The sequence below is a fragment of the Lathyrus oleraceus genome, chromosome 6, assembly GCF_024323335.1.
Source record: "Lathyrus oleraceus cultivar Zhongwan6 chromosome 6, CAAS_Psat_ZW6_1.0, whole genome shotgun sequence".
Lineage (NCBI taxonomy): Eukaryota > Viridiplantae > Streptophyta > Magnoliopsida > Fabales > Fabaceae > Lathyrus > Lathyrus oleraceus.
This window is the reverse complement of record NC_066584.1, coordinates 120,455,454-120,465,376: the sequence shown is the minus strand read 5'-3', so window position 1 is coordinate 120,465,376 and position 9,923 is coordinate 120,455,454.

Genomic DNA, 9,923 nt, shown 5'->3' with positions numbered 1-9,923 from the left:
CAGAAGGCCATCAAAGGTAGTATTCTGTCAGACTACCTCGCCGAGCAACCGATTGAAGATTATCAGCCTATGATGTTTGAATTCCCTGATGAAGACATCATGTATCTTAAGATGAAAGATTGTGAAGAGCCTCTCGTCGAGGAAGGACCGGATCCGGATGACAAATGGACACTGATGTTTGATGGGGCTGTGAATATGAACGGTAACGGTGTGGGTGCAGTATTGATCAATCCTAAAGGTGCTCATATACCTTTTTCTGCCAGATTGATGTTTGACGTCACCAACAATGAAGCTGAGTATGAGGCTTGTATCATGGGGATAGAAGAAGCCATTGATCTGAGGATCAAAACTCTTGATATATTTGGAGATTCAGCTCTAGTGGTCAATCAAGTCAATGGAGATTGGAATACGAATCAGCCGCATCTGATTCCATATAGAGATTATACCAGAAGAATACTGACGTTCTTCAAGAAGGTGAAGTTGTATCATGTCCCCCGGGATGAGAATCAAATGGCTGATGCCTTGGCTACTCTGTCGTCTATGATCAAAGTTCATTGGTGGAATCATGTACCACATGTTGCGGTGAATCGACTCGAGAGGCCTGCGTATGTGTTTGCAGCCGAGTCTGTTGTGATTGATGAGAAGCCGTGGTATTATGACATCAAGAATTTCCTCAAGACTCAAGAGTATCCTGAAGGTGCGTCGAAGAATGACAAGAAAACCCTGAGGAGGCTAGCTGGAAGCTTCTATTTGAATCAGGATGATGTGTTGTATAAGAGAAACTTTGACATGGTCTTGCTCAGATGCGTGGACAGACCCGAGGCAGACATGTTAATGCAGGAAGTTCATGAAGGTTCCTTCGGTACTCATGCCGGCGGACATGAAATGGCTAAGAAACTGTTGAGAGCAGGTTATTACTGGATGACTATGGAATCCGATTGTTTCAAGTATGCTCGGAAGTGCCATAAGTGTCAAATCTATGCTGATAAGGTGCATGTACCACCAAGCCCTCTGAATGTCATGAATTCGCCTTGGCCGTTTGCCATGTGGGGCATTGATATGATTGGGAAGATCGAGCCTACTGCTTCGAATGGACATCGCTTCATCTTGGTTGCGATCGATTACTTCACCAAGTGGGTGGAAGCAGCTTCCTATGCTAACGTTACCAAACAAGTGGTTACCCGGTTCATCAAGAAAGAAATCATATGCCGTTATGGAGTTCCTGAGAGAATCATCACTGACAATGGTTCTAATCTCAACAACAAAATGATGAAAGAGCTTTGTAAAGATTTCAAGATTGAACATCACAATTCTTCTCCCTACAGACCGAAGATGAATGGTGCTGTAGAAGCGGCGAACAAGAATATCAAGAAGATTGTGCAGAAGATGGTCGTTACGTACAAGGATTGGCATGAGATGCTGCCTTTCGCTTTGCATGGGTACCGTACCTCAGTACGTACGTCGACCGGGGCAACCCCTTACTCCCTTGTGTATGGTATGGAAGCGGTCCTACCTGTTGAAGTGGAGATTCCTTCTCTGAGAGTTTTATTGGATGTCAAGCTGGACGAAGCCGAGTGGATTCGAACAAGGTTTAACGAGTTGAGCCTTATCGAGGAGAGACGGCTAGCAGCTGTATGCCATGGACAGTTGTATCAGCGAAGGATGAAGCGAGCCTTTGATCAGAAAGTGCGTCCTCGAAGCTATCAGATCGGTGATCTAGTTTTGAAAAGGATCCTCCCTCCCGGTGCAGATAACAGGGGCAAATGGACTCCTAATTATGAAGGTCCGTATATTGTGAAGAAGGTCTTCTCTGGTGGAGCCTTGATGCTTACAACTATGGATGGTGAAGATTTTCCGTCTCCTGTTAACTCAGATGTAGTCAAAAAATACTTCGCATAAATAGACCCGCTGGACAAAAAGAAAAAAGAGTCCAGGCAAAAAATGGGCATCCCGGCGAACCAAAAACAGAAAGAAAAGGTTCGGGCAAAAATTAGGGATAAAATGAAAGGAATTTGTACACCCGGTAAGTCGAAAACCCGCAAGGGCGGCTTAGGCAAAAATGGGTATCCCGGTGGATTGAAAACCCGAAAGGGCGATCCAGGCAAAAGTTAGGGATTAAAGCGAAGACTACAGTCTGAGTTGTCTATACTTCGTCGAGCTTTGTCGTCTGCCATCTCGAAAGATGTGATCCGTCCAGTCATTCTTCTCAGAAAGCAAGGAGTTGGGAGGAAAACTGATAATCTGTGAGTTATAACAGAATTAGGAAATAGTGGATGCCGTGTTCACATTGCCATTAGGATAGATTTTTTCCTTTTGTGCGCAATTACCTCTTTCTAGGAATTGCCTCCCAATGTATTTGCCTTCTCAGGCACATTTTCAATCAATAAAAGTCGTTATTCAGATAAATGGCTCTTCTGTTTTTATTTTTACTGTTTTGTTTGCAAAATGTCCGAATTTTTGATAAGCATTGCATATAAGAACATGGAGGCTACACAATAACGTGCAGGACGACAAAACATTTGAAAATCATTTTGAATGTTGAGGACACTTGAGCGTATCTTGTCCATGTATCCCCTGGGGGCATTTATTTGCGATGTTTTTCAGATTGGCATCTGTGAGGATGTTTCCTCAGCAAATATTTTCCCCAAGCAAGTTTGGAAGCTACCAGAGCTATGTTCCCCCGCGAAGACGTCTGTGGATAGTGCCTTCTATTCCCCAACAGATCTGAGGATTGCCTATCCCCGGCAGGCCTGTATTTGCTGATTTCCTCCCCGAGCGAGGCAGGTTCATTGAAATTTATCTCCAGCATTTATCCTATCTGTGGACTGAAGGTTATCCCCAGCGAAGTTTACCTTTTCCCAGCAGCAGTGCTATTCTTCAACATGAGTGTGAAGTCGCTTTACCATTCCCCAAGCAGAGTTCCCCGCAGAGTATTTCCCCAAGAGGAATCTCCCCACAGAGTCAGAGTATCTGATCATTTCGGCTCACTAGCCAGGGTTCATTTGCATTTTGCATGTAGTAATCATTGCATTCTCAAAAATTGCGTAGCATTTCCATTCATAAATGGAGCATTACGCCATGGAAAAAAATCAAACATATGCATTCATATGTTCGAAACCCCATCAGACCGTATTCCCTGCAGAGACGGATTTTTGTTCAACCTGTGCAACGCATTTGTTACAGTTGCTCCAGTCAACATTTGGTGTTGATAATCCCCATAGAGGTTTATTTCCTCATCCGTTGGTGAAAGGAAATCCTGCTTCTCCCCAGTGAGACCCCCCTGCAAGTGTTCAGCCTTGCCCGGTCATCTTGTAGATGTCAGTACCCTGTCAGCACCCGTGTGTGTTGTTTCCTTGGTGTCGGTAAACACCATCTTTCGGTGATTTCCAGTCATGCGTAAGTGTCTGGTCTTCTTTGGTGTCGGTAAACACCATCTTTCGGTGATTTCCAGTCATGCGTAAGTTTCTGGTCTTCTTTGGTGTCGGTAAACACCATCTTTCGGTGATTTCCCAGTCATGCGTAAGTGTCTGGTCTTCTTTGATGTCTGTAAACATCATCTCTCGATGTTCGTAACGTCGGCCTCCCTTCCCTAGTGAAAATTACTCCTCTCCGTTGGTGTCGATAAACGTCGAGTTTTTCCTAGTCATCCGTGATGTCTAGTTGTACCCTCCCCATGTGGACTTACCTCTCCGTTGGTTTCGATAAACGACGAGTTTTTCCCATTCGTCCGTTGACGTCTGGTTGTGTTTCTCTTATTCCCATTCATTTGTAAATGTCTGGTCGATCTTTTTTTTGGTGTCTGTAAACATCATCTTTCGATGTCTGTAAACGTCGAGTTTTCCCATTCATCTGTAAATGTCTGGTCGATTTTTTTGGTGTCTGTAAACATCATCTTTCGATGTCTGTAAACGTCGAGTCTCCCCATTCATCAGTAAATGTCTGGTCGATCTTTTTGGTGTCTGTAAACATCATCTTCCGATGTCTGTAAACGTCGAGTTTTCTCCCATTCATCCGTCGATGTCTGGCCGAGTCCTCCCAGTCATTCATTAATGTCTGGCTACCTCTCCGTTGGTTTCGATAAACGTCGAGTTTTTCCCATTTCGTCCGTTGACGTATGGTTGTATCCCATCCGGTCATTCATTAATGTCTGGTTACCTCTCCGTTGGTCTTGGTAAACGTCGAGTTTTTCCTAGTTGTCCGTTGACATCTAGTTGTGATTTCTTTTCCCATTCATCGTCGTTGCGATGTCTGGATGTGGCTGTACCCTTTAAAAACAAAACCCAAAAAAATATATACCCAGCAATAAATATCAAATCCCAGTGGACGTTTCCATTGGCGGATCCCTGTATTGTGAAAATTCTACGGTTCTTGGTATTCAATCCCTGTTTACCCTGAAAGTCTGACAGCCGTTGCTCTCATCCATTCGGGTTCCCAGCTGATTGAATAGGGGCAGCTGTAGCACCTCAAATTTGCACCTATCATTGTACATACATTTTCATATTAGGTCCTAGCATATCATGGTCCATTGCATAGCATTGCATTGCCTCATTTGCCTCAAGTGCAAGCCAATCAAGGAATTAGGTCAAACTGATCAGGAGATCAGTCAACCAAGCAAGCAAGTGCATTTCTCAAGGAGCCAAGGCCCTAGGGTTTGTCCAACAAGATCACATGACTTGGGGGTCCATTTGAAGTGTTCAAGTCAAGGGTTGAAGGCTCAGAGGTCATCAGTTCACACACAGACAGTCAAAAACCCTAGACAGTCAACAGTCAGTCAAAGCAGTGGATGGTGGCCATTCTTGTGGGATTTGGGCACCATGATCAATAATCAAGAGTTCATACAACTTGGGACATCATTTGAAGTCAAGTTCTCAAGGAATTAGGGTTTGGAAGTCATCAGTCAATGCGCAGTCAGCCAGAAACCCTAAAAGTCAACTGTTGGTCAACTGTCCATTTAATCAGTGATTTGATGACTGGAATTGGTTTGTGAGAGCTCATTCATGGCCAAATAGTCTTCATATATCATGTCAAACACCATCATGGAAGAATTTGAAGCCAGATCAAAAATTTCCAAAAATGGAAACTGGACCTGTAACTGAAACTTACCAAAAATGGAAAGTCTTGATCCTCAAACTTACATCATGATACAAGCTTCAAATGAATTTTTGCCCAACATGAAAGTTGAAGATCTTGTTCTCCCATTTCCAAAAAAGTCCAAGAACTCTTAATTCCCATGTGTGGTTGGCAAGTTATGATCGAATCGACTTCAGAAATTCTTGAACTTCAAAAGGCCATATCTCTCAAACCGTTTGGCCAATTTGGGTGGGGTTTTTTCCTACAAGTCACATTTGTTCCCCTCTTTCCAAAAATATAAATTTCATAAGCCAAAACTTCACCAATCAAAATGGCATTTTTGACTTGTCTCATTTAAATTCAAGTTTGACCAAGAGTTGACTTTTTGATTTAATCATCTTTTAACCATTTGGCCATTGGAATATGTTCAGAAATGTTATTTAAAACTTGTTGGAAGCCCATTCCCATGAAGTACATACAGCCCATGCTAGTTTGCTTGATTTTTGGAAAGAAAGTACAAGTTTCACCAAACCACATCCCATAAGCCATGCTTTTACCACAAGACAGCAGACTTTGACCATGATTTTCTGTCAAACCAATCCTAATAGCAGGCACATAAACCACCTTTGACAGCCAAAAAAACCAGAAACTGCACTCATTCATACTCATCCTTGGCACTTGACCAAAAGCTGTCAAAAACACAAAACCTGCTAGCAACATCCAACAGCAGATTTGAGGAAGATTTTTTGTCATTGTGTGAACCATAATGAGAGCCTCCAAACCAGCAATACACGGCATACAACTCACTCCCTCAAGAATTGACCTTGCTTGGCATTTCTAATTTTCTGTCAAGAACACCCTAAGAACCAAACCCTGCAGGACCAAAAGCAACGCTCAACAGCAGGTTTGGAAAATGATTTTCTGTCATTTGTGGACTTGATTTGGAGCTTCTAACCACAGAAGTCCTTACCCCCTCTCATTAGGCATTTTTTCTCCAAATTAAAAATGCTGTTCAAAACACAAGCAACATGAAAACAGAAGATCAAGAACCTCATTCCCTGCCATGGTAAACCAATTGCAGACAACAAGCCAACAGAAAAACCTTGTGCTCTCACTCTCTCAAAAAGAAGCACATTTTGACCATTTACCAAACCTATCAAAAAAACTTCCAAAGATCAAAACCCTGGCCTTTGTTTTTTCACTATCCTTTCCTCATTCTGAACTAATGGCAGCCATCACACACAGCAAAAAGCCTTGGTTCATCTCATTCTAAAAAAACACATTTTGCACTTTTCAAAAACAGTCAAGAAATTCTAAGGAACCTAAGCCTGGCCTTTGTCTTCTCATCATCCAAGCATCATTTGTGACTCATGGCAAGCCTCATTTTGCTGCTGTAACAGCCTTTCCACCACTGTCTTCTCTAAGCACTCATCCATGACAGTCTATGATTGGAGCATTTTCCCACATTCCTGAGCCAAAGCATCTGCATCATTCATCATTGGGAGGGTGCTAACACAACTGTTTCTCTTCAAAACAACCAAACAACATCAGAAACACTACTGCTCTTCCAAATTGGTAAAAATTCGACTTCCACTATTCTTAAAACCATTACATGCTTAGTGTAGGTCTATCCATGCTGATTGTCATGATGCTTTTATTTTTGGAAATGGTTGCTTATTCATGAAGTTACATCGTTTTGAAGTTTGGTGTTAAGATTTGTTTTTGTTCGATTCATGAGCATGGTTGTGTTTTAAGAAAAACCAATGATGGATTTAGGTTGTGTGCTGTTTGATGATCACAATGGTATAGTCAATTGCAATTTCTGGGCACTCTTAAAAATCACGATTTGGGAGAGGAATGAATGCTGTACTGTTCATTAAAACCCTAGCCTTTGATTTTCCAGATTTTTTCTCTTCATTCACGTGTACATGGCTTTACTGTTCCAATCCCCCAGAGCCAATCAAATTATTTCATTTTCTGGACCAAAACGCAACGCTTTGATAAGTGGATGGCTTATTTACAAAAATGCCACAGCGTGCCCTAATTAGACCATTAATCCATGTTGTTTTGCATTTTAATTCACCAATCTTGTAAAATTCATAACTTGTTCAATTTTGATCCAAATTTAATGGGATTTTTTGTGTTGAGTTCATCATGGTCTCTACTTTTTTATCATTATTTTTCCAGAATTTTGTGATCAATGGATTTTAATTTGTATGAGGGTTTGTGACATGTGACCAATTTTTGTACACTTTGCCAAATCAATTGTGAAATGATGAGAATGTATCCAATGGCTCCCAAATTTTTTTTGCTTAAACTAGACACACTCATGGTGATTTTGGTGTAGAGTTTGTGAATTTATCTTTTGTGTATTGAGAGATATGATTTTTTGAACTAGGGTGTGACAATTTGTGTCACACCATTGATGCCCAACTTCATGATTTTCATTACCATGCTTCTTGACCTCCAATTGATCTGATTTTTTGCATGAACCAACTCTTGTATGTCTAGTTTGCATGTGATTTTTTGTGGATTTATTTGTGGCATTTCCTAATTGTTTGAGATTTTCTCCCCTGGTTAGTCATATGTTGACCTTGTGTGACACCTGTTCCCATTTCATTTGTGAAATTCTCATACTTTATTGGATGGACATGAAATTTTACATGAGATAACTAGACATACTCATCTTTGCCATGGTTTTAGTCCCATTCATTTATCATACACCATCTCTGACTTATGATTTTTCTAAGTTGATGCATGTTTGGTTGACTTCTTTGAGCATGTTCAAAATTGCTTTGACTTTCTGATTTTCATTGACTGCCTTCCACTTGTCCAAATGAGATGAAATTTGACATGCTTACCATGCTGTGGATTGTGATTGATCATGATTTATTTGATGATTTTTGGAAATGTTTAGGATTGCTTTTGATTCAAGTCTTGCTGTTGACTTCTATGAGCTTCTAAATGCCATGTTTTGACCTAATTTGATCATGAAATGATGATAGTGATTGATATGAGTGTGAACCCAATTGGCTGTGTTTCTTAATTATTTGAACATAATTTTGGATGCTTGCCCCTTGCTGTTTTGACTTTCTTATTCTCTTTTGACCCTAGGCTTGCCCTAGTGGTCCTGCTACTCACCTTTGAGCTCATGTTTTCAGGTTGACCAACAAATGACCAATGAGACCAATTTCTTTTGATTGAGCTTGCCTAAATACCATGACTAACTTGTTTGTTTTGTAGGTAGCTTGGCTCACATGCTTTAAGCTTTGTGCCTTGCACATTCACTAGCTTGTGTTGACTGGTTGATGTCTGTTTCATTTTGATTTAACTCTGACTTGTATACTAACTGTGCTTGATTGATTTCAGGTACTTTAGTTGCTTTTAGTTCCTTGTGAACTTTTGCTTTGCTTTGCTTGTATAAGCAATTTGCATTGAGGTATGTCTCTTTGTCTTCATGTAGTCTGGAAGACCTGGCCTGTTACTTGGCCAGGCAACTGTCTGAAGTCCTCCTTAAGAGGCAATGTTTGTGGATGTTTAATTTTGTCCTTGCATAGAGTCAAAGTCCTCCTAAGTGAAGAGGCAATTGGTGGAAGGTAGGGATATGCAATCTATCCCCCACTATTCAGTGTGTCATCTGCTTTGCTCACACCACTGTGTTGATGCATTGCGGATACAAACCCAAGATCTTGTACAATTATACAATTGAGTCAGTTTTAAATGTGTAGAAGGGTTCCCACTTTCTGAACCCACACATTCTTGTCTTAAGCTCTCCCAGGCCAGGGATAAGAGCTGTGAAGTCTTATCTTCACTCACCTTTCATCTGCTTCACCTTAGCCCCTCAATGGCAAGGTTAAGAGCACATTCACCCAGTTCCAGAGGTTTGTTTGTTGAGGTTGATATGACCCCTCGACTAAAACCTAGCCTTGTTTGAGCCACTTGCTTGTGTATAGTGTGTGCTATCTGTGCTTGTAGGATTGTTTGACTTGCTTCCTGTGCAAGTTAGGATTGTTTGACTTGCTTCCTGTGCAAGTTAGGATTGTTTGACTTGCTTCCTGTGCAAGTTAGGATTAGTTTAGACTTGCTTCCTGTGCAAGTTAGGTTTTGCTTGACTTGCTTCCTGTGCAAGTTAAGTGTGTGTGTGGCTTGCTTCCTGTGCAAGTCATGTCTAGGATAGGCTGGCTCTCTGTGCCAGTTAGCTAGAAACCTTAACTTAGGGATGATTTTGCATGATAACATCTAGGCTCGAGTCGTAGTCTCCCTAGTTGTGTCTCCCTCTGTTATCTGGTTAGGCTAGTCCTTTATCCCTCCGTAGGGGAACTACATCGCCCTGATCTTCACACCAGATGAAGTATGTAGGCAGGAGATTGAGCTGATCTCTCCGGGCGCCTTTTCTTTTCTTTTGTGTGTGTGCTTGACAGTTATAGGCTCGAGTCCCCGACTCCCTATTAACTTGTTGTGTTGTTGTGTGCTTGGAAGCTGATGTAAGACCATCGAGTGGCATTCGGGTTCCAGTGTGTGTTTGTTGGTTCGGATGCTGATGTAAGTCCAGTGATTGGCATTCGGGCTCCATGTTTGCCTGTGTTCGCTTTGCTTGTGTGTGTGTCAGCCGAGCTACGAATGCTCTGATTCTTCTCTCGTCCGAGAAGATACGTATGCATAGGATGCGATATCCTAGCGAGCATGTGTCGTTTCCCCATTCCGAACTACTTCGACTCTGATGTCTATGCCTGATAGACTAAGTAGGCCCAGGATACGATATCCTGCCGAGTCAGTTTCAGTCAGTTTCTTTTGTCTCTTTTCAGCCAGTGTGTGTGAGTTTGAGCAGTGTTTTAGCAACCAATTTCCTTTCT